General features: G+C 45.9%; 1 protein-coding gene across 12 annotated transcripts in view; it reads left to right on the top strand.

Annotated features, from left to right (window-relative positions):
* The window catches only part of HIC2 (HIC ZBTB transcriptional repressor 2), a 143,691-nt gene that overhangs the window by 94,270 nt on the left and 23,887 nt on the right, over positions 1–25,534 (top strand). For 5 of the 12 annotated variants that reach the window (XR_014542416.1, XM_083590252.1, XM_083590256.1 and 2 more), the window contains exon 3: positions 15,247–15,394. The exons of 4 other annotated variants lie outside the window; for them this stretch is intronic. The gene's annotated coding sequence lies outside the window, so the exon portion shown is untranslated. The remainder of the gene's footprint in view (positions 1–15,246; positions 15,395–25,534) is intronic. 3 more of the 12 variants (XM_083590259.1, XM_083590261.1, XM_083590262.1) reach the window with 1 other exon arrangement.

Here is a 25,534-nt window from a genome sequence, read left to right as displayed (position 1 = left end):
GTTCGAAAGCACGTCAAAGTGCAAGTAGATAAATAGGTACCGCTCCAGCGGGAAGGTAAACGGCGTTTCCATGCACTGCTCTGGTTCGCCAGAAGCGGCTTAGTCCTGCTGGCCACATGACCCGGAAGCTGTATGCCGGATCCCTCGGCCAGTAAAGCGAGATGAGCGCCACAACCCCAGAGTCGGCCACGACTGGACCTAATGGTCAGGGGTCCCTTTACCTTTAAAGGAGTTGCTCCCTTTTGCCCCTCATGTGTTTCTCCTGCCCTTCCTTTGTGCTTTCCGTAGGGCTGACAAAAAATCGCACGCCCCCCCCCCCCAGGTTTTCCCATTTGCCAGCTGAAGAAGCTGGGCTGGGGAGTTTTGGAGGTGAGGGTTGGCTGGTAGATACCAAACCATTTTATTGAGAATAATAGCAGCAGCAGTAGTAGTAGTTTGGGGAGCGCCTCAAGAAGGGACGAAAGGTTCCCAGAGAGTTTCTTGGCCATTTTCCCCCCTGCGTGATGATAGTCCAGCCAGTGTAATGTAGTGCTTAGGAGCGGTAGTCTCGTAATCTGGGTAACCAGGTTCGCGTCTCCGCTCCTCCACATGCAGCTGCTGGGTGACCTTGGGCCAGTCACACTTCTCTGAAGTCTCTCAGCCCCACTCACCTCACAGAGTGTTTCTTGTGGGGGAGGAAGGGAAAGGAGATGGTTAGCTGCTTTGAGACTCCTTAGGGTAGTGATAAAGCGGGATATCAAATCCAAACTCTTCTTCTTCTTCTTCTTCTTCAGTGGAAAAGTTGGATTCCTCTGATTTATCCGTGCCGTGAATTTCGACACCAGAAATTCTTAAATTGGTGTCCCTTGGCTGGGGATTATTTGACCCGGCGCAGAAATGCTTCCTTCCTTCAAGTCAACTCCAAACTGCAATTCCCAGCAGGGCGTGGGGCGGTCAGGAAATAATTTGGTGCCTCTCTCCTATAGCTGTAGAACATCTCTGGTGTTAAAACAGGTTGGGATTATAACGTTCTGCTTTCCCTGCTGGAGGCAGTATGCCTCTGAAGGCCAGTTGATGGGAGCTGGAAGTGGAGAAAGTGCAGTTGCATTCGGGTTCTGCTTTCGGAGGCCCCCTAAGCATCTGGTTGGCCCCTGCAGGAACAGGAAATTGGACTAGATGCTTCTGAATCGCATTTACTGGAAAACGCAGGACTAGAGAAGTATTAAGGTCCTTCTTTCAGGCTTCCCAACATCTGGTTGCCACTGTGAGAACAGGATGCTGGACTAAATAGACCATTGGCCTAATCCAATACAGTGGTACCTCAGGTTACATACGCTTCAGGTTACATACGCTTCAGGTTACAGACTCTGCTAACCCAGAAATAGTGCCTCGGGTTAAGAACTTTGCTTCAGGATAAGAACAGAAATTGTGCTCTGGCAGCACAGTGGCAGCAGGAGGCCGCATTAGCTAAAGTGGTGCTTCAGGTTAAGAACAGTTTCAGGTTAAGAACGGACCTCCGGAACGAATTAAGTGCTTAACCCGAGGTACCACTGTACATTATTCAGATTTATTCTCCACTTTTTAGTGGAAAATGAAGACAGCGGGCAGCTATGACTTCAGCTCCAGGAAGTGCTTTGCTTCGCACCTGCTGTGGTGATAACCTTTTTTTTTTATGGTTGCTGCTGTTTTGCTTATTTTATAACTGTATGCTAAATTGTTGTGATCTGCTCTGGATCGTTATGGGAAAGGTTGGGGAGAAATCTGATTAATAAATGCATGTGCTTCTGTGTGTATATACCGTATTTTTTGCTCTATAAGACTCACTTTTTCTCTCCTAAAAAGTAAGGGGAAATGTGTGTGCGTCTTATGGAGCGAATGCAGGCTGCACAGCTATCCCAGAAGCCAGAACAGCAAGAGGGATTGCTGCTTTCACTGCGCAGCAATCCCTTTTGCTGTTCTGGCTTCTGAGATTCAGAATATTTTTTTTCTTGTTTTCCTCCTCCAAAAACTAGGGGCGTCTTGTGGTCTGGTGTGTCTTATAGAGCGAAAAATACGGTGTGTGTGTGTATATATATATATATATACACAAACACACACATATGCACACACACACACATTTCCTCACTGGAGGTTTTTGGTTGAATGGCACCTGTCAGGGATTCTTTAGCTATGATTCCTGCCTTGCAGGTGGCTGGACCTTGTGGTCCCTTCCAGCTCCATGATCCTCATATACTCTGTGATTCTGTATAGATGGAGACACGGGTGGCACCGTGGTCTAAACCACTGAACCTCTTGGGCTTGCTGATCAGAAGGTCGGTGGTTCGAATCCCCGTGACGGAGTGAGCTCCTGTTGCTCTGTCCCAGCTCCTGCCAACCTAGCAGTTCGAAAGCACACTAGTGCAAGTAGATAAATAGGTACCGCTGCAGCGGGAAGGTAAACGGCATTTCCATGCGCTCTGGTTTCCGTCACGGTGTCTTGTTGTGCCAGAAACGGTTTAGTCCTGCTGGCTACATGACCCGGAAAGCTGTCTGTGGACAAACGCCGGCTCCCTCGGCCTGAAAGCGAGATGAGCACTGCAACCCCAGAGTCACCTTTGACTGGACTTAACCGTCCAGTGGTCCTCTGTATATACACACATGTACACACCAATCCTACACAGAACTTGATAGTAATATCCTATAATATACAACAAAGTACTGTCACACTGAGTATATCGCATACTCTTTTATTTCCTGTAAGCACTAACATTTCATTTTTAGCATACCACTCCTCGTGCAATTACAACCTTCTTTATATTCTTACAACCCTTTCATTTTTATTGTGTTTTGCCTAGACTCCTGCCCTACCCTGCCCAGACGTAATGGAGATCAGTCGCAGTTTCTATTTGCTTTAATAGTGTTATCATCTTTTGGCACATTCTTGAGAGTCTAGAGCTGTTGGGGTTTTTTTATTTTATTTTTGTAAGCCTACAATGGGCTAACGAATCAGTTTTGATGTAATCAGCTTAACCGGTGTGTTTACTGTGATCACGGGACTGAAAAGCCCCCAAAAGTCAACTCCTAAATACCTTCATAGAAACTTAAATGCCATCTGTAAGCTCGTTCCTACTTTGTCACAGCGGCCAAACCAGTTTGGCCTGCCAGCAGCAAACCTGAATGTGGCACGACCGGGGTGGGGGGGCGGTAGTCCCCTTTTGACAAAATTCTGTAGCTGCTCCAGCCTCAAATCTTGCCCTCGATGCCATTTCAAGTCACCGTGTTACAGCAGCGTCCATCCATCTTGAGTACCCAGATGGTGTTGGACTACAACTCCCATCATCCATAGCCAGCTATTCCCAGTGGTCAGGGATGATGGGAGTTGTAGTCCAACAGTATCTGTCGAGGTTGCAGAGCGCTGCCGTGCATGACTGGATATTTATTTTATCTAGAAATGCTTTTAAACTGCTTAATATTTCAAGATAGCTAAGCAACGTGCAAAAATGCAGCACGAAGACAATAAGTGTTGGGGGAAATGGGAGATAAAAATCAGTAAAACTGTCCTGTGCCCTTTTAAAAATGTGGCTCTCTTTTAGGGGGGTGTTACTGGGTTGTTTTTTTATTTTGATTATATATATTGTTGTTTTTATGTTGATCTTTTCTGTGAACCCCTCTGAGACCTCGGGATATAGGGCGGTATATAAATTCAATAAATAGTAGTACAGTGGTACCTTGGTTTCAGAACAGCTTAGTTTATGAACAACTTGGATTAAGAACGCTGCAAACCTGGAAGTAGGTGTTTTGGTTTGTGAACTTTGCCTTGGAAGCAGAACATGTTGAGTGTGTTCCATTTGTAAACTGAGCCCCCCACTGCTATGGGAAAGCAGACCCATGGTAAAATTCATGTTAAATTGCTGTTTTACGGGTTGTTTTTAAAAATTTGAAACAGATTAATCCATTTTGCATTGCTTTCTATGGGAAAGCACGCCTTGGTTTAAGAACGCTTTGGTTTAAGAACAGACTTCCAGAACGGATTAAGTTTGTAAACCAAGGTACCACTGTAGTAGTAGTAGAAGCAGGGATTCAGTAACAACAGGGCCCAACCAAATACAGTGGTACCTCGGGTTACTTACGCTTCAGGTTACAGATGCTTCAGGTTACAGACTCCGCTAACCCAGAAATAGTACCTTGGGTTAAGAACTTTGCTTCAGGATGAGAACAGAAATCGCGCGGCGGCAGGAGACCCCATTAACTAAAGTGGTACCTCAGTTTAAGAACAGTTTCAGGTTAAGAACGGACCTCCAGAACGAATTAAGTTCTTATCCCGAGGTACCACTGTATATATAAAAATATGCAGCTAAGGCCCTCAAGACAGATTTCCATTGCCCCCAAAGGTACATAAAACCAGTGACATACAAAACCCCACAATCATGCCCCTTCTGTGCAGCTGTATCCCCCAAGTTACGCAGGGTTTATTTATTGCTCAGAGAATGGAAGGCCTCAGTTTTATGGCTGAGCACGAATGTGCATTTAGAAGATTTCCAGTCCCTGGTCCAGGACTCCAGTCTGCACTCTACATTCGAAGTGGTATCATGCGACTTTAAGCAGTCATGGCTCCCCCTTCCGAAAAAATACTGGGAACTGTAGGGTGCTAAGAGCTGTTAGGAGATGCCTGTTCCCCTCACAGAGCTACAGTTCTGCGGACTGCATAGGATTGCTGGAAACAGAAGGTGGCCATGTTGGCCAGGGCTTAGGACTTTTAGTTCTCCACTCCTCTGCTGCAGACTTGAGAGCTCTCCTCTGATGTGTTTGTGAAGAGGCAATTGGAATCTTTTGCTTCTGTTTTTATTATTATTATTATTATTATTATTATTATTATTATTATTATTAACTTGTGCTTTGTTGAGGTCAATCTGAGCTGCGTTTTGGAGGAGATCCTGTGGGCCCAGTGATCTTCTTCTCTCAATTTCCCCAGGCATCATGGCCCCTTGATGGGAGTTGCCATCTAGTGTGGTTCACCACACCAGATGTAACACTAAAACCCTAGTTTGTTTGTTAAATTTATCAGTCATTTTTTAAAAAAACCAAATACAGTGGCACCTCGGGTTAAGTACTTAATTCGTTCCGGAGGTCCGTTCTTAACCTGAAACTGTTCTTAACCTGAAGCACCACTTTAACTAATGGGGCCTCCTGCTGCCGCCACGCCGCCGCCACACGATTTCTGTTCCCATCCTGAAGCAAAGTTCTTAACCCGAGGTACTATTTCTGGGTTAGTGGAGTCTGTAGCCTGAAGCGTATGTAACCTGGGGTACCACTGTAACTCAAAAGAAGTGAACACATACATTAAAACTAGCACAGAACAACGCATAGAAAAAAATTAAAAACACATTCCTATTTTTGATGGGCAGGGCTAAAATGTCCCACCCACTCAAAAGCCAAAAGCTCAATGAAAAAGAAATGTTTTTGCCTCATGCCTAACGCTATGTAATGATGGTGCGAGGCGAGCCTCCGTACGGGAGAGCATTCCACAAGTGGGGAGCCACCACACGAAAGGACCCATCTTGTGTTGCCACCCTCCAGACCCCTGGAGGAAGGGACACACGAAGTAAGGCCTCAGGTGTGGCTTGCAAGGTCTGGGGGGCAGCTTATATGGGCAGAGGCAGACTGGGAGGTATTGGGGTCCCAAGTCTCTTAAGACCTTACAGCGTTGCGTCTGTACCAAGTCATCCCATCTCCTGGGTCCAGAGATGCTTCCCAAGAACCACACGAATTGCATCTGGAGGGCCACAGGTTTCTCACTGTGGTTTAGCGAAATGAGAAAACCATGGTTCAGAAAACCATGATATTCTGAAGCTGGCCTGTTTCCAGAAACCAGGGGTAGTCAACCTGGTGCTCCTCAGATGCTGTTGGAACTACAACTCACATCATCCCTGTCCACTGACTTCAGATTTCTTGGGAGTAATAGTGCACAGTACTCAGAAGGCAACGCTTTGGCTGTTGTTGTTTAGTCGTGTCCGACTCTTCTTGACCCCATGGACCAGAGCACGCCAGGCACTTCTGTCTTCCACTGCCTCCCGCAGTTTGGTCAAACTCATGTTTGTAGCTTCGAGGACACATTCCAACCATCTCGTCCTCTGTCGTCCCCTTCTCCTTGTGCCCCTCCATCTTTCCCAACATCAGGATCTTTTCCAGGGAGTCTTCTCTTCTCATGAGGTGGCCAAAGTACTGGAGCCTCAGCTTCACAAAACACTTTGGCTATCCCTGCCCTAAACCGTGGTTAAGATTGACCATGGTTAAAAAGGCTCATTTACATAGCCTTTTATCTTAGGTGTGGGTAACTAACTTGCATACCCTCTTTACCTTGCGGCAGATGCCAGGCTCTAATTGATGAAAATGTTCACTTGGAGTCGGATAATGCATGACCTATAATATCCATGAAGGGTGTATGTGTGTAAGCTTAAAAACAGCTGTGGGATGGGGATTCGGGTGGTGGGTGTTTTTAATCCTTTCCTCCTGTGTTATTGTCTCTATCAAAATGATCCCTCTTCCAGGTCACTAATTGCATTGGGGCTCGGTGCAGGGAGAACAAGCGCAAAATAGATATCTTAAAACAGCCTTCCCATAAGGCTCCTGCCCTGAGCCGATTCTTCATATTCCTGCAGTTGCTTAGCTTTAAAAAAAGAGACTGTATGGTGTGTTACACATGATTTGGCACTTTCTATAAGAACCTTATGTTGCCCTCTCTTAAGGGGTGTGCCAGTCTCTGGAACTTCTAAATTTCTGAATTTACAAACTCTTGACAAGTTGAGAAACAGGATTCAGTTGTGCTTTTAAAAAAAGAAAGCTCTATTTCCCCACTTCTTAAAGTATTTTTGAGTTTCTGTGTTGTGTGTGTGTGTGTTTTTAAAAAAGTCTGATGCCACCATGAGGACTACAAACTTGCATATGTCGACTTTACGGAAGCTGGGGTTCTAGGAGACTTCAATAGGGTTTTGAATGATGGCGGCAGATGCCAGTGGCCTGCTTCCACTGCAAGCCCTCCATTTTCATGGACATGGCACTTGCTGCAGAGCAAACTCACTTGCTCCAAAGAGGCGTCTGTGTATTCAGATCCATACGTTGCCTCCCGTTGCGCAAGTCCTGTAAGAAACATTTAGTGATTTCGTAGTAAAGGTCCTTTGATATCTCTGCGCAAGATTGAAAACTTTGTGAATACTTAATCCTCCACTGCCACATGCTGAGTTGTATTCAGTGAGAGGTTTTTGTGAATATTCTAATTATTTCAGTGTAATTATAACTACTTCTTTTTTGAGGGGGGCACAATGTTTGCTAAGCCTTTTTAAGCTGGGTTTCCTGAGATTGCACTTTGTTTAAACAAAGCGGCAGGATGGAATCAGTGAATAATACATATCAGAGCAGGGGAAACTTTGTGGTATAATGAAAGGTCTCCCTGAGTTCTTTTATTTCCCTCTCCTTATTTGCTTTCCTCTGCTTCCTGTAGCAAAATACGCTCCTATTTTTAAGAGAGGTTAATGAAATAGCTGGATCTGATACCATCCCAACTGGGGCTGGGGCTTTTTATCAGAATCTGCGACCTCTTATCTAAAAAGCCGCCTATATTTCAGTAATACCTCTTTCCTCCTTGCGATGGAAAATGAGTGTTTATTCTAACAGTTGTTTTCTTTCTTTCTTTTGTGGTCTGATCTTTGAATACCAAGTATGCTTTTTACATCTTTTGGCCTGTGAAAGAACCGAATTCTCTCATTATCCCTAGTCATGACCCCCTGAATCTAGCAGGCCCAAACCGGAGGCTACAGGGGCAGCCGGTCGAGGGTTCAGGGCTCGGAGCAGGCTGCGAAAGATAAGTGAGACCGTTGTGTCAGAGCTTGTTGGACCAGGACCACTCAGAGAAGCCTCCCCAACCATCAGGGCCTGCAGTCCAGACCCTCAACAGCCACTTCCACTTAGGAACTCAAGGCAGTACAGTGGTACCTCGGGTTAAGTACTTAATTCATTCTGGAGGTCCGTTCTTAACCTGAAACTGTTCTTAACCTGAAGCACCACTTTAGCTAATGGGGCCTTCTGCCGCCGCCGCACCACCAGAGCCCGATTTCTGTTCTTATCCTGAAGCAAAGTTCTTAACCTGAAACACTATTTCTGGGTTAGCGGAATGTGTAACCTGAAGCGTATGTAATCTGAAGCGTATGCAACCCGAGGTACCACTGTACAGGGAAGGAGGTCCAGGCCAGTTGATTTGGCTCTCCAAGGCTCTGAAGTTCTCCACTATGGGCTGGAGCCAGGGCAGGATTTAGGTTTGATGAGGCAATTGGGTCAACACTTTTTTCAGCAGGGGGCCGGTCCACTGTCCCTCACACCTTGTGTAGAGTCGGACTATATTTTTTTTTGGGGGGGGGAATGAACCAATTCCTATGCCCCACAAATAACCCAGAGACGCATTTTCAATAAAAGCACACATTCTACTCACGTAAAAGCACCAGGCAGGCCCCACAAATAACCCAGAGATGCATTTTAAATAAAAGGACACATTCTATTCCTATAAAAACACGCTGATTCCCGGACCATCCGTGGGCTGGATTTAGAAAGCGACTAAGCCGGATCCAGCCCCCGGGCCTTAGTTTGCCTACCCATGCCCTAAGCCACTGAAGGTAATGGGGTCCTTTATATGTCCAGCTGTTCTTTGTCAACAGCAAATGGTCACTGTTTTTTGTGTTGAATATATTCTATATGGTAATTTATGGACCCAATAGAAATCTAAAGCCATTTGCACATAACAAAATATGTATTTTATCAAAGTAATTGTTGAACTGAAATACAATTAAGAAGACGTATATTAATAGTGAAATTAAATTGCTGTTTTAGGGGTTGTTTTCAAAAGTCTGGAACGGATTAATCCGTTTTGCATTACTTTCTGTGGGAAAGTGTGCCTTGGTTTTGGAATGCTTTGGTTTTGGAACAGACTTCTGGAACGGATTAAGCTTGAGACCCAAGATACCACTGTATATAGAAATGAGCAAACCAGTGATATTTTAGGGAGCAGGCTAGCAGGTGGGGCCCATTACTTATATCATAGGAGCCTACACAAAACACTGTTGCTGTATGTAGGTTTTATTTTATTTGTTTTTTGTCTTATATTTTAGAAATGTACATCCAGGGTTTTTTTCCTTTAAATTTTTTTGGGGGGCCCCAAGAGAGTGGGGCCCTAAGCTAAGGTTACCAGATATTTTTCAATGAATCCGGGAACACTTTTATTTTGTATGGGGAGTGATTTGTAAATCCGGGGACTGTCCCCAACCCAGGAAACGGGGACGTCTTTTATCCTTACCCTAAGCTATAGCTTGTTTAGCTTTTATACGTAAATCTGGCGCTGGCTGGAGCCCATCTGAAGACAGAGACTGCCATCCTTCATCAGAGGAAGTCGCTCGCACCGAACTCTCTGTGATCCAGCTGCCACCAGCCCATCCCTGTTGCTTTCCTCATTGATTCCAGCATCAGACCCAAACATGGCAGCCCTCCTGGTGCAGGGCGAGTCTCCTGGCCCCAATCCCACTCCTATGTGGCTCATCCCTTCCTAGGGCTAGCAGCCTCGGGGGGGGGGAGAGGGCTGTGCTTCTGGCTCCTCCCCCCCCCAACCTCTGCCCATTTGGCAAAAGATCTGAAGCCAAATATTTTTAGCCATTACAGTTGTACCTTGGTTTGTCAAACGCCTTGGGAGTCGTACATTTAGGCTCCCCGACGATCAGAAACCGGAAGTGGTTGTCCCAGTTTGCGAATGTTCTTTGGAACCCGAACGTCCGACACGACTTCTCTGGCTTCCGATTGGCTGCAGGAGCTTCCTGCAGCCAATCGGAAGCCGCATCTTGGTTTCCAAACGTTTTGGAAGTCGGATGGACTTCCGGAGTAGATTCTGTTACCACTGTATGCATTTGTGGCTGGCTTATGTGAAGTCACAGTAGCCGCATGGAGCCATTCTGAAGCAGCTGGTTTTCTTAGTTTTTAGTTTGTGTTTTGGTCTTAGAGGGAGAATTAAATAGGGAAGCATCCCGACATGTTTCAAGACAAGAGTTCGCAAAATGCTATGACATAACTTTTTTAAAAAAAAAAAAGATTGTGTCCTCCAAGGTAGTTTTTTGTGTTTTTATTACTAACCAGAAACTGCTACCACCCCTTTCTGAAATGCAGTGCTCAGACTTTTTTATTTTTAAGTTGAGCAATGGTGTGAATGTTGAAATAAGACCCACTGGGTGTTTTGAATATTGTGGTGTGTTGTTGTTTTTCAAAGGTCTGAAGAGAGAACCTGAAGTTCCTCTTTGGATATTCCATTTCTCTCCTTGGGTTTTGAAAACGCGTGTAAAAATAGATCCAGAAAATGACTTAAAGAGAACAGTATTGGAGCCTCAACTTCAGGATCTGTCCTTCCAGTGAGCACTCAGGGCTGATTTCCTTCAGAATGGAGAGATTTGATCTTCTTGCAGTCCATGGGACTCTCAAGAGTCTCCTCCAGCGCCATAATTCAAAAGCATCCATTCTTCGGCGATCAGCCTTCTTTCTGGTCCAGCTCTCACTTCCATACATCACTACTGGGAAAACCATAGTTTTAACTATACGGATCTTTGTCGGCAAGGTGATGTCTCTGCTCTTTAAGGTGCTGTCTAGGTTTGTCATCGCTTTTCTCCCAAGAAGCAGGTGTCTTTTAATTTTGTGACTGCTGTCACCATCTGCAGTGATCATGGAGCCCAAGAAAGTAAAACCTCACTGCCTCCATTTCTTCCCCTTCTATTTGCCAGAAGGTGATGGGACCAGTGGCCATGATCTTTGTTTTTTTGATGTTGAGCTTCAGACCGTATTTTGCGCTCTCCTCTTTCACTCTCATTAAGAGGTTCTTTGATTCCTCTTCACTTTCTGCCATCAGGGTTGTGTCATCTGCATATCTGAGGTTGTTGATATTTCTTCCAGCAATCTTAATTCTGGCTTGGGATTCATCCAGTCCAGCCTTCACATGATGAATTCTGCATCATGTTAAATAAGCAGGGAAACAATATACAGTGGTACCTTGGGTTAAGAACTTAATTCGTTCCGGAAGTCTGTTCTTAACCTGAAACTGTTCTTAACCTGAAGCACCACTTTAGCTAATGGGGCCTCCTGCTGCTGTCGCACCGCTGCAGCGCGATTTCTATTCTCATCCTGAAGCAAAGTTCTTAATCCGAGGTACTATTTCTGGGTTAACGGAGTCTGTAACCTGAAGCGTCTGTAACCCGAGGTACCATTGTACAGCTTTGTTGTACTCCTTAACCAATTAACCAAGATGTTTCAACAACCTCATTGGAGATAAGCCCATCAGTAGTTGCTCATCAGTGGGTTTGTCCTACCTCCTCTATCTGGACAGGAGTGCTTCTGAATGCCAGTTGCTGGAAAACAGCAGGCGCAAGAGTGTTGCTGCGCTCATATCCTGCTTTGTGGGCTTCCCATAAGCATCTGGTTGGTCACTGTGAGAACAGAAGGCTGAATTTAGATGGGCCATTTGCCTCATCCAGCAGCACTCATCTTACGTTCTTATGCTGAAGGTCCCAGATAGAGAGGAGGACGAGGAGCAGATTATGTTGTCAGAGATGCTCAAGTCCTTCCTTGTAGAATGAAGCTGCAAGGAAACGTAGTTTTGCTTTCATAGAATCGTAGAGTTGGACAGGACCCCGAGGGTCATCTAAGCCAGTGCAGGAGTCTCTCTAGTAGATCATCTTCAGGCTGCTTCATAAGTAGTTCAGCTTTTGCAGCAAGGAGACAGATGAAGAAAGGGGTAGTCACAACAAGGTTGGCATGCACTTTCGGGACTGCAGATATATTAAAAAGCAACTCAGAAAAGCCTGGAAAACCAAGAATGGATTTCAAGGAGGGAGGCACCATGGTGGAAATCTCATTTACTGATTAGATTCTCCTTGGGTTGCAAAACAGAAGCGTTTAATTGCCATTAAACAGAGGCGCTTTTCTAATCCATTCCCTCTTACCAGGACGACACACTCTGTCCTTAGGAGTATTCACGCTAATCAGACTTCTGCTTCCTCCAGAATTTTAAGAAGCGTAATTAGGAATCCTGGCACTAACCTCGTCATTTTTAATATGCAGCTGTTTTTTGAAAACCCAAATCCTTCCAGTGGCAGAGAGATAATATAGGATGCTGGCTTATATGGAATCAGACCGTTCCACGGTTTCAAACAAGGGTCTCTCCCAGCCGTATCTGGAGATGCTGGGGATTGAACCTAGGAACAGAATTCTGCTTGTAAAACAGCTTTACCATTGAGCTACAGCCCTTTCCCCATAATATCGGAATACTTTCAGCAAATGCTGCCCATTCATGCATATATGTTGTTGTTTAGTCGTTCAGTCGTGTCCGACTCTTCGTGACCCATGGACCAGAGCACGCCAGGCACTCCTGTCTTCCACTGCCTCCCGCAGTTTGGTCAAACTCATGTTAGTAGCTTAGAGAACACTGTCCAACCATCTCGTCCTCTGTCGTCCCCTTCTCCTTGTGCCCTCCATCTTTCCCAACATCAGGGTCTTTTCCAAGGAGTCTTCTCTTCTCATGAGGTGGCCAAAGTATTGGAGCTTCAGCTTCAGGATCTGTCCTTCCAGGGAGCACTCAGGGCTGATTTCCTTAAGAATGGATCGGTTTGATCTTCTTGCAGTCCATGGGACTCTCAAGAGTCTCCTCCAGCACCATAATTCAAAAGCATCAGTTCTTCGGCGATCAGCCTTCTTTATGGTCCAGCTCTCATTTCCATACATCACTACTGGGAAAACCATACCTTTAACTATACGGACCTTTGTTGGCAAGGTGATGTCATGCATATATGCCCAGATGTTAAACATGATGCTGTTGTGGCCTGCAGACTGAAAACAAAAGATGGCTTAACTTAGTGGGGAACTATGCAATGCACACATCTTCCCCAACCCTTGAGCCAGTATATGTCTGGTACCTCTCTTGCCAGACTCTCTTTGGGAAGGGAAGGAAGGTCTCCAAGCAGGATTTCTCTTAATCTCTGACCTACTGAGAGCACGTTGCTGGTGTTTGGTTTTGGCGAGTGGGTGATGGTTGCACAAACAGTCCAATAAAAACACCGTCCGTTGACTCTGTACAGGTTTTATGAGTCTAGCAAGTTACCCAAGTCTGGAGAGCTTTGTGGCACGTTTACATTAGCACTGCTTTTCACCCACTTAATCCAGTGCCTTGCTATCTACAAAGGTGTTCATTATAACCTCTCTCTAGTGCTAATGAGATTTTTGGAAGCTGGGACAGAGAGCCATAAAAGGGGAAGGGGGGAGTATTGTTCCTTGGGATTTAATAATTCACACTAGCTATTACTAGCAGCTTCGTCCCCAGGGTTGCTTGGGAATTCTAAGAAGCCAAAACAAAACAAAACAAAAACCCAGCTTTGAAACCAGCAGTTAAAATCAGTGCAGTTCTGAAAGATTCACCATCTTTATTCAAAATGGCATCCGGTTGCATCCAAACATAGGCTTGTTCTCAGGAAACATTGTGCCAAATTTCTGAAATCTTAAGAGGTGTCCAAATGCATAGCAAAGAAATAAATAACTTTCTGAAAGATAGTAGTAGATGGATAAACAGGATGTGTATAATTTATTAGACGTTTGTTTGCCCCGGCGCTCTCCCTGCGAAAACTGCTCTTTACTGCTAAATCAGAGCAAATAGCAATCCCCAGAAAACCTGAATTGCCATTTGTTCCAATGTATCGTCCTAAAACCGGTTTGAAGTTCATACCGCGATCCCAGTTTCATAATTTTTGACCTGGCAATTTATCACTAATCATGGTATGTGTGTGTGTGCTGTGCAAAAAATCACAATGTGGGAAAAACCATGAAGCCAGCCAATGCCTCTGCGTAGCTCCGTATTTCAGACATCGTGATATATCAGTATATTGTGATGTTTAGCTGGTGGTATATAACGATGTTGAAAATCAGATATTGCCACGCCCTAGTTTCAGTTCAGCATTAAAGAGCAGGTTTTCCTGATGAAAGGCGGGGGGACCCCTCAGACAGAGTTTTAAACCATGGACCCAAACCTAGAAAAAGTGGGGCAAAAGGTAAGTGTGGCTGGGCCTATAAACTCTCAAGGGCCAGTCAGGTCTGCTGCAATACAAGTGAGGGGAAATCCTTTGTCTCGGGTAGCAAAATGCCTTAGGGACACCATGCATTTAAAGCAGTATCACTTTAAACAGTCATGGCTTCTCCCAAAGAATGCTGGGAGATGTAGTCTGTTAAGGGTTGCTGAGAGTTGCTAGAAGACCATTCCTCCCATCACAGAGATATATTTTCCAGAGTTCTTTTAGCAATCAATCCCTCTTCACCGGGAACTCTGGAAATTGCAGCTCTGTGTGGGGAATAGGGGTCTGCTGACAACTTTCAGCACCCTTAAGAGACTCTTGCTCCCGGAATTATTATTCGGTACAAAATCACTAGGCAGAGAGAGTGAGAAGCAGGGGGGGAATCGCACACTTTGGTTCATTTAAAAATAACACATAGAGCAGCTTTTGCAAAATCGATGTCCTTCAGATGATTTAAATATAATGGCCAGCTGTGGTCCCAAACATCTGGAAGGGGCACCAGGCTAGTAAAGATGGCCGTGCCAGTTTTCTGGGCCTAAGTTCAGTCCTTGTTAACTCAAGAAATGGCAAATGTTTGCAAGGAACTCTTGAAATGGTGGGTGTTGCTCTTATAACTGAAAAATTCTGAAGAGTCTGCAGAATTAGGGCTAAGGGGAGATAAATTGGTGTTGGGGTAGGGGAGAGGGGAGAGGCAGAGGAGTTGAAGCAGAAGATTTTTGGGGGATGATGGCCGATCCAAGGCCTTGTTTAGCGTATGAGAGAACCATAACGTCAGCGGCACGAAACCCTGATTTGTGCATATAAACCAAGTTCCACAGCCCCTTCAGTGATACGTCAAGATAGCACATGCCTACAGCTTCTCCCTCAGCAGCACATTCCTATAATCCCCTCAAAATGCAGCCCTTGGAGAATATGCTGCATCGAGGACCACATTGAAATAGGTTTGATAAGGTAGATAATTGCCCCTCGCTCCACCTCCCAGGTCTTTTTCCTTCCCTGAGACTCAAGATGGGTTATTTTGCTGATTTTATAGCAATATTGGACTGGTTTCTTAGACAGTCTTCTTTTATTTCTCTCTGTCTCTCTCTTCTTTTCTCTTATTTTTTTTTAATGGACGTTTCGATTTTGATTGCAATTTTTTAATTGCATTTAACAGTGATCCCCCGCTGGTTCTTCCTTCAGCATCTCTACCAGCTACGTTCTATTGATGGCCTGTTGTGATTTCAATGGAACATCCTGGGAGGGACCTGGCACGACGGGCACCATTGGAAGGAGGTGCCTTTTAGCCCAATGTACCTGGCATGGTAAGCGGCAACAAAGCAGGGTTTGCCTGCTATTCTTAAATGCTCGGGGGCTCGACTCACGCAGCAAGGGGGCCGCCTTCCTTCTTCCTCCCTCTCTCTCCCTCCCTCCACCCCACACCCCGCTTCTTTGACGCAGCTTTTGCACCAATTAGCCCTGCTTCTTCCTCTCTTTCCCCTTGGCATGCCCTTGCTTCACCTGAGCGAAGGTCTCAAGGCTTTGTTGAGCTTCTGTCTGCCCTCCCTGAGCCCCCCATGTGTCGCGGGGCCTCCTTCCATTGAGATGCTCCTTTGTTCCATTTGCATAGCGCTTCCATGTCTCGTTGGCTTGCTGTTCGTCTGTTCAGAGTGGGATAGGGAAACCTTTTTTTTTCCCAGCCTCAGTGGGGCGCGTTCCTTTCTGAGCAGCCTCCCAAGGCCCACATTGCCAGTGGTGAACGGGGCCAGGGGCAAAAGTGAGCATCTTTTACCTCTGTGCAGTAGGATAGTTTCTACACTAGTGTTTCTCAAACTTGGGTCCCCGGCTATTGTTGGACTACAACACCCATCATCCCTAGCTAGCAGGACCAGTGGTCAGGGATGATGGGAGTTGTAGTCCACCAGCAACCGGGGATCCCAAGTTTGAGAAACAGTGTTCTGCACCCTCTAACACACCCCTCTCTATCCCACATCCAGAGTGCTCAGACCAGCCTAGCTTCATGCAGTCTCACAGTTTAGGGGAGTTAGAACAATAAAACAATGAGATAAAACAATAAGTTAAAGCAACAAAACGAAGCACTAAAAGGAGTTAAGAAATAAAATGGAAGAGAGGATAAAAACAAATGCTAAGGGTTGGTTATAGAGCAGGAATTTGCTTCAGAGTTGGCCTTAGAGCTCAAAACCCCCATCCAGACAAGCAAAAAATGCCACAGTTCCAAGAGCACACTCCAGTCACCCCACAAAAGCTCAAGGGGGCTGTGAAGCAGAGCCAGTGAGGGGTGTGGCCTGGAGAGGGTTCCAAGGGCCACATTGAGAGACCTGGAGAGCTGCATTTGGACCCCGGAGCCTGAGGTTCCCCACCTCTGTTGTAGAGCAGATGGTGATCAGATGTCAAGCTTCCAGGATCTACTTTGTTTTTACTCATGATGCAAAACAGGTTCAGGTGTGTGTTTACATGTTAAGGTTCACAGTCCCTACTTAGCTCAGGAACTTGTTTTGGGGTATAGCTGTCAACCTCCCCTTTTTTTGCGGGAAATCCCCTTATTCCAGCGCTGCTTCCCGTTGCTATCCCAGATTGTTAGATATCCTGTAGACTGTCCCCGGGACAGGTGAGGCTGCTGATCCCTTATTTTCAAGGCTGCTGATCCCTTATTTTCAAATCTGAAAGTTGACAGCTATGTTTTGGGGGTATGAACTGAGCTCACAGTCCTTCCACATGCTCATCTACTCCTGGCGCTTCTTCCGCAACCACAAATGGTATTCAACCAAGTTTTACTCAGAAGAGACCCATTTGAAAATAGTGGGCCTAACTTAGGCCACCTTCACACCATACATTGAAAGCGCTGTGATGCCACTTTAAATAGTCTTGGCTCCCCCCCCCCCCAAGAATTCTGGGAGCTGTAGTTTGTTAAACATGCTGAGAGTTGCTAGGAGACCCCTATTTCCCTCACAGAGCTACAATTCACAGAGTTCCCATTGAACGGGATTATTAATCCACTCGTGAGAATTGTAGCTTTTGTGAGGGGAATAGGGATCTCCTAGCAACTCTCAGCACCCTTAACAAACTACAGTTCCCAGAATTTTTGCAGGAAGCCGCGACTGTGCAAAGTGGTATGAAAAAGGCCCTTAGTGGCACTGGATTACCCAATGAGCAAGACTAAGCAAGTGCTCAGGGCACCGGCAAAGCACGGGCACAAAAGAAAGGTTTTATAATATATATTTTTAAGAATTTGACATTTGTTATTTCAAAAAGAAGCATCAAAATAGTCTTCATGGGGAAAATCAGAACTATTTTCAACTTGACTACACAATTTTATTTTATGGGTTAGTATTGTTTTTATTTCAAATTACTTGAGGGGGCATTATAATCCTATCAGTGCATAGGTGCTCTAAAGGTCTTAAATCTGGATGTGGGTCTTAGCCATGTTCATTATTTTCAATGGGTCTACTCTGAATAAAGCAGCCCTGATCAGCATGTTCAGGGTAAGCCATTAACTATGTTTTGCAGTGTGCAAACTGGGCCAGCATGTGTCTTAATCCCATTGCATTTTTAGCACACACACAAAAAGGGTCCTCTATGGAGGAGAATCTGTTGCAATTTCTTCCACGAGAAGAAAGGAGCTGTTGACCTCCTGGCTGCTTAACAATGATAGCTGACCTAATCATTCAAGAGGGCCAAACTGCATGTCAATTTTAAGTGTGCATTTTTAAAAGCACACAGGCCGCTATCTTTCCCAAAATTGTTTTGGCAGAAAAGGAGATTGGTATAGAGGCCCTAGTCTGGGTTGGATTCATAATGCACAGAGAAAGTTATCTCTTCCCGCTGAGACTCACACTCTGAAGGTCCTCTTGGCAGCAACTGGGGAGTGGTGGTGGTGGCAGGAATAGCTGCTTGGAGAAGGATAGAGGATTGTTGACGGGGAAATGGTGCAGGAAGAAAAGAGCTAAGAAGCAAAATGCCCTCCCTGCAAGCCGTCATCCAAGGCCTTACACAGCTGCTTTTTCTGAAAAAAAGAGAAAAGCATAATTGACTGCTGTTGTTGTTTTTAAAATATGCCTGACGTATACTTCAGCTCTTAAGATTTACACATTATGCCTCTGAACGTCATTTTCTGGGAATCACAAGTGGGGAGAGCGCTGTTATGCTCATGTCCTACTTTCAGGCTTCCAAGGGGGGCATCTGGATGGCCAGGGTGAGAACAGGATGACAGACTAGGTGGACCCACTGGCTTGAGGAGGAGAGGGCTATTGATGGACACTAGCCATGATGGTAGGGACGTGGTAGGTGCTGTGGGTTAAACCACAGAGCCTAGGACTTGCCGTTCAGAAGATCGGCGGTTCGAATCCCCGCGACGGGGTGAGCTCCCGTTGCTCGGTCCCTGCTCCTGCCAACCTAGCAGTTCGAAAGCACATCAAAGTGCAAGTAGATAAATAGGTACCACTCCAGCGGGAAGTTAAATGGTGTTTCTGTGCGCTGCTCTGGTTCGCCAGAAGCGGCTTAGTCCTGCTGGCCACATGACCCAGAAGCTGTACGCCGGCTCCCTCGGCCAATAAAGCGAGATGAGCGCCACAACCCCAGAGTCTGCCACGACTGGACCTAATGGTCTGGGGTCCCTTTACCTTTAGCCATGATGGTTATACTCTGCCTCCATGGTCGGAGGCAGTTATGCTTCTGAATCCCAGTGGCTGGAGACCACAGAAAGGGAGAGTGCTAGGATCCTCCTTGGAGGTTTCCCACAGGCATCTGGTGGCCACTGTGAGAACAGGATGCTGGACTAGAAGGGCCATTGGCCTGATCCAGCAGGCTCTTCTTATCTTCATCTAGGACTGCCTTATACCAAGTCAGATCACTGGTCCATCCATCTCAGAATAGTCTACATTGGCCAGCAGAGGCTCTCCAAGGTTTCTGACAGAGGTCTTCCATCAGCTGGACATGCCATTGAGGATTGAGCACGGCACCTTCTGTATGCACAGCAGATGCTCTGCCGCTGAGCTGCACCCCTTTCTCTTACGGGACTGCACAACAGACAGGTTTTGGAGGGTTTGCTTAAGTTGCTGGGCACAGGCAGGCCACTTAACATTGCAGGCATCAAAGCACCAGAATCCCTTTCTATTTCCCCCCTCTCCTCCTCCTTCTGGGCACATATTCCTTGCCTTGATCTTTGTAATGTTCTGGGCACCACTGTAAGCGCAACGTGACTCTCCTTTTCCAGGAGGGAGAAGAGGATGCAGGGAACGGGAAGCAGAGCCAAAACAATTTGGCAAAGAAATAGTGGGCACAGTGTTTTTTTTCTTTAGTCAGCAAATTGCATGGCAGGCGGCCACTTCAGCCTTCCCCTGCTTCTGAAAAGGAGGGATGCTGTCGGGCTTCGCTCACCCTGGGCATGCTGTGTGGCGTTGCTTCGGCGTTGCTGTTTGGTGTTTTGCTGTGCAAAGATTGAGGGACGACTTTTGTGTCTGGAATGCAGAATCATGGAATTGTAGCTTTGGAAAGGGACCCTTACGGGTCAACAACCCCAGCCTCTTGCGATGCAGGAATCGCAGCTAAAAAAACCCTGACAGGTGGCCACCCAACTTCTGTCTAAAAACCTCCAATGAAGGAGAGTCCATCGCCTTCACAGGTAGTCTGTTCCAGTGTCAAAGAGCTCTTACTGTCAGAAAGTTGTTCCTGATTTTTACGCAGAATCACCTTTCTTGTCATTTGAATCCATTGGTTCAGGTCCTTGCCTCTGGAGCAGCAGAAAACAAGCTTGCTCCATTGTCCATGTGGCACCCCTTCAGATATTTGAAGATGGCTGTCATATCACCTCCTCTCCCCCAAGTTAAAACATACCCAACTTCCTCAACCGTTCCTCATAATATTTGGTTTCACTCTGGGTCAACTTGGCCACTCTTCTCTGCCCTATTCCAAGTTAGATCGGAGTCCATCTAGCTCAGTGTTGTCTACAATGATTGACAGACACTCTCCAGGCAGGACACTCTCCCAGCACTACCTGCAGATGCTGAAGATCGAACCTGGGACCTTCTGCATGCAAAGCAGACACTAACACAGAGCTATTGCACCTTCCCCAGTGTAAACGAACACTGAAATTTTAGCTCTGTGAAATGCTTGCAGGGGATGGTCAGATGTGTTCTGCAACAAAATTTTGCAGTGTGTCCTCACCTCCCAGCAGGAATGGTTCAGTTGGGAGTTGCAGCCGACCAGTCTTGGACCTCTCCCACGAGAATCCATTGCATCTCTCGTAGTTTCGACTTTCTGTTCTGACACTCAGCATTCCAACCTGTCAAGTCCTTGTTGGATTGAATTTTGGGGATTCTTTTATTTTCTTGCACTTCTTCAAACCTTGGAAGTCGCCTCATCCCTTCTCAGTGGCCCTATTTTGGCACTCACCACCTGCGTTTGCATTAGAGAGAGGGATTGTTTTTGAGTACATGCAAGTGCGTGGGTGGTGATTTTATGAGCGTTGCATGATTTGTTGTACAGCAGTAGGGTTGTGTGCTGTGATAGAGAAGCATGAGATAACTTTCTGAAAAGAAGAAAGCGCTTTTTGGAGTGCAGCCCCAGCACTGAAAACACCTGGCTGATGTGCGCCCCCTCCCAACTCGCAGTCTCTAACTTTACGCAAACTCCGGCTTCTATCTGCTCTGCTGTAATCTTAATAGACGAGCATTCTCCGACTCTGCCTTGAGGTCCAGCATTTTGCCTGCGCTTGCAGAAGAAACTCTGCTTTGCTATGCTCTGCTTTGCAAAGAAACTCTGCTTTGCTTTGCTTTGCAAGGCTATGGATGCTTCTGCTGGCTTCTCTGTTCTGTTAATTACTTCGCCTTTGCTGTCAGATCAGGGCCCTGGGAGAGGAGGCACCAGGAACCTTTTGAAGAGTGCCAAGATCACACAGTGTTGCCTTGCTGGGCAAGCAGAACCCTCTGGAAAGCCCCCAAGCAGGGCCTATGGAGAATAGCCCACCATGTCTGCCACTGCCCCCCAGCATTGTAAATTGGAGTCTCTGAGCTGCAACCAGCCCTTCTCAGAATTAGGCCCACGGACGTTAATGGACATGACTAAGGCGTTATCCTCCCTTCCTTTTGTGCCACAGGTCTGGGCTTCCCAGGCCTGTGTCCAAGTGTGTTTTGTATGTTTGTCCTTTGTTATGGTCCCAGTGCTTTTCCCCTGGGGAAAACTGCATTTTAGCAATAAATTGGAGCAGAAAGCATTTTCTGCAGATTGCTGTTTGCTCCAATTCAGCAGTAAAATGGGGGCTTTCCCAGGAAACGCACCGGGTGGGGTGCGGGGGGACCGTTAGGACATGAACCTGGAAAGCCCAAACCTGTGCCTAGAAAGCTGAAAGCAAAGGTGAGTGTGGAACTTAGGTTCATTCAGTTGGTTTTATTTTAGTAGAACTTAATTGGAGACAACCCTGCATTTATTAGTGGCTGTTAAGTAGGCACTGTTATGAAAATGTATAAAAAGGGCAAAATTATTATCAATTACCTGCCCTTCACCTTAAGATCCCAGGGCAGGTTACAACTACAAAACACACTATTAAAAAGTTTTAAACAGCTTGCAATTACAAAAATAAGGTGGGTCCTAATAAAGCCAGGGTAAGGAGGTGTGTCTTCCCCTCTGATTTTTTAAAAAAGAACAAAAGAAAAACCTCTTAAACTGGTGTGGAAATGTGAAAATCTGAATTTTGGACTGGAAAAATGAGACACTGAAGTTTAACAGATTTGCCCATCCCTTACCTCTGGCTGACCCATCTAAACCGGAGGCTGAACGTGGGATTGTGAAGGTTTCTGTAAGCAACGTGCCACTCTTTCCCCTCGCTTCCTGTTTGCGTGGAGCTTAATCGCCTCTCCTCTGGGTTGTTGATGTAGCTTTCTCTCTTTGCATGTTAAGATATTTATCTTGAGCGGAGCCAGCTTGGGATGGAGTTTCTCAGCATCTGTATCCATTTCTCCCACCCACAGTCAGGCTTTCCTGAGTGAAACTGGCAGCTCTGCTCCACTGCCCTATGTCAGCTTGCTTCACTCAAGTGCCTCTTGACGCAACGCCTAGACTTAAACTCCCAACCTGCCCAAGAAAACGTCCAAAGCGTATATCTCTGGCACCTAATGGGACATGCAGAGCCCATCTTTCCCCCTAAACCCTAAAAACGTGCATATGTTGGGGAAATACCCAGTGCTTTGACTGTAAGTAGCAGGTGTGGAAACATGCTGATCTTTGGGGCATTGCTTTCTAAGGTTTTTTAGACATAAGGTATTTTAAAAAAAACCTTTTAAGGAGTTTGGGACTGGAAACTGGAAAGGACAAGGGTTGGGGGAACTCCTGAGACGAATACAACGTGGGTTTAAGTTGAAGGAATATGGCCAGGATTATGTGTGATATTCTGCATCTCCACTTCTTCTTTTCTTACTGGGTTTTTAAATTGCAAATATAACAGGAAGAAAAATGAAAAAATAAATAAATGTCAGCACACATGACCCCTATTCTCCTCCAAGAGGTACAATTCCCAGAGTGCTTTAACAATCAGATCCTCTTCCCAGGTTACTCTGGTAACTGTACCTGTAAACAGAATGCTCATCTTTCATAGAATTGTAGACTTGGAAGGAATCTGGTTCAACCCCCTGCAGTGCAGGAACTCTGCCTACAGCCATCACTGGGTGGGCTCCCTAACTACCAGCCTTATGGTTAACAGCCAGGTGCATTTTAAATAAAAGCACACAATCTACTCACGTAAAAACACCAGGCAGGCCCCACAAATAACCCAGAGATGCATTTTAAATAAAAGGATGCAGTCTACTCATGTAAAAACACGCTGATTCCTGGACTGTTCGCAGGCCAGATTTAGAAGGCGATTGGGCTGGATCCGGCCCCTGGACCTTAGTTTGCCTTCCCATGGTCTCTTAACAACAACTCTCAAGCACCCTTCATGGACTACAGTTCCCAGGAGTCTTTGGGAGAATCCATGACTACTTAAAGTGGCACAGTAGTGCTTCAAATAGATGGTGCGGATGTAGCCTTAAGAGTCGTAGTTACGCTTCCTCTATGTTGTTGGTTTGGTTGGTGAAATGTGCAACCTGCCCTCCTTCCATTTTGGAGCTTAAGAAATGCTTGCATGGGGTTCCCAGGTGGTTCTCCCATCCAGGCCCATCCTCCTCCAGCAGCATTTCTGTGTTACGTGCCTTCCATCTTTGCTTTGGAGGCCCTGAATTTGCAGGTTTGCCTTCAAGTTTCACATCCATGGAAGCTCTCCTGCTGGCTGATGGAAGTACAATTCTGGTTTTAAAATAAAAATAAAGATCTGGCTTTGCCGTCCTTTTTTCCATTTGGCAATGGCATTTCCTTTCGGGGCTGGGCAGCTTATGCTAAGACCTCTATCTGCTTCTTTTCATCCTTTAATTGTGCGTTGAAATTTTGGCCAGCGGCCAGTGCTTTGGCATGTGTCTAATGCGAATGCAGCAATTCCTGTAGGACCAGTAATGCAGTGGGCAGCCCGGCTGTATATATTAGCTCCCTGTTTCCAACCTATCTGATTGAATAGCGCTGTTTATAACCTGTATACTCCTACCGCAGGTTGATTCTCTTGCATTGCCTTTACATATTTTTTTGCACCTCTCTCTCTCTTTTAACCCTACGTTGAAGGGTTGTTGCAAACTAGCACTGTATGGAGCAAGGACCAGCCCGCTTATTAAGGTCTTCCTCAGAGGCCCCACCCCATGTGCCATGCTCGGGCAACTCCTCGGGTTAAGGCCTTTGCGGCAGTGGGGACCAAACTGGAACTCCCTTCTTCAGTAGAGCTGCATTGCTCATTCACTGCCGTCCTTCCGGCACTCAGGTGCTTTTTAGAGCCTGCTTTGGACAACATGGTAGGCCAAACTGACTGACTGCAGGAGTGGGGAACCTTTGGCCTTCCACTTGTGGCTGAACTACAGCTCCCATCAGCCCCAGCAAACATGGCCAGTAGCTAAGGATGATGGGAGTTGCAGTTCATGAGCAGCTGGAGGGCTGAAGGTTCTCTACGCCTGCCTTACTGGGACAGCACAAAGACATGGGCTCCTGGAAAGGAGCTTGCTGTTGGTTTCTTCTTACCTGTGCCTTTTTTCTTTTTTACTGCTGCACAGCATGGACTGAGTGGTGTTTTAGAATCATAGAGTTGAGAAGGGACCACGAGTGTCATCTAGTCCAACCCCCTGCAGTGCAGGAATAGTTTGCCCAACATGGGGCTCAGACTCACGACCCTGGGAGTAAAGTGTCTCGTGCTCTACCAACTGAGCTATCCAGCTGCTTATAACTTGCCATTGTGTTCTCTCCTTCCCTCTCTCCCCATGGATACAGCTTGTGGCTAGTTAAGAAAGAATGTTAATCAGGAATCCCAGTCTGAATGACAGAATAAGTCAAATTTTGATTTGGCTTAGCTTGATGATGGAAAAACAAGACCGTGAAGGAAGAAAATATCTGCAAACTCCTCTTTAGGAGTTCACATGTTTTTGCTGTTCCAGTAGTTGGGTGTACTGTGTTGTGTGAACCAGGCCCCAGAGCCTTTGGAGTTTTGTGGCAAATCTATTTTTGTTTTGTTTTTACTCTGCTCTATTCTGTCCTTTAATTTCTAAAATTTTACATCAATGTATTTCACATGTTAATTCATCTCACATATTTACAGGCCGCTCTTCACCCGAGCAGTCTTGAGGCAAGGTGCAACCAAATGTTTTGAAATCACAATAATTATACAAGAGCAAAGCAAAACAATCCTAAATTCTCATCAGCAACAGCCAGAGAAAAGCACAGCAAGGTTAAAACAAAAATGCAGTCAGCAGGAACAAATCACAGTGCATCTTGCCCTTCCCCCAAGGCCTGGACAAATGGGTGTTAAAAGGCAGATCCAGAAATGTGGAGCCACCACAAAGTAGGCCCTCCCTTCACAAAATGTCAGTAAAAGTACAGTTGCAGAATAAATCAACAGAACTAAGCAATCATGGCAGCATCAAATGTTTTTAAGAACGACCGGCAAAAGGCTTGTTTTAAAGCATTTCTGCCCTTCTCTTCAGCTTATAGAGCAATAAAAAGCTGCATAGGCCCCACTCCCAGCCACAGCAGAACAGGAAAAAGGGAGGTGGGAGAGAGAGAAACAAGCAAATTATTAATGTTACAATGAAAGAGTGTACATTATTTTTAAATGCTGGTGCCTAAAATGTACTAGCATATGTGCTAGTGGAGTGCTATATAGTGCTAGTGTGGAGAATTCCACAGTTGAGGCATTGTGGGGTGGGGGATTTCTGGGTGCCCCCCATCCCAGTTCACCACACAGACTGAAACAGATGGGGCTGATTCATTTCATTTTTCTCTTTCAGCAAAAAAATGCACACCTCTGTTCTGCCTTCCCTGCCGCAAATGTTGCATTCACCCCCATGAGCAATTCCTTGAGCATCCTTTGTGGGAGGGCGATCCCC

Source organism: Podarcis filfolensis (assembly GCF_964270895.1).
Source record: "Podarcis filfolensis genome assembly, chromosome: 16".
Classification (NCBI taxonomy): Eukaryota; Metazoa; Chordata; class Lepidosauria; order Squamata; family Lacertidae; genus Podarcis; species Podarcis filfolensis.
Note: the sequence above shows the minus strand (reverse complement) of the source record. Positions and strands in the feature narration are given on the sequence as shown.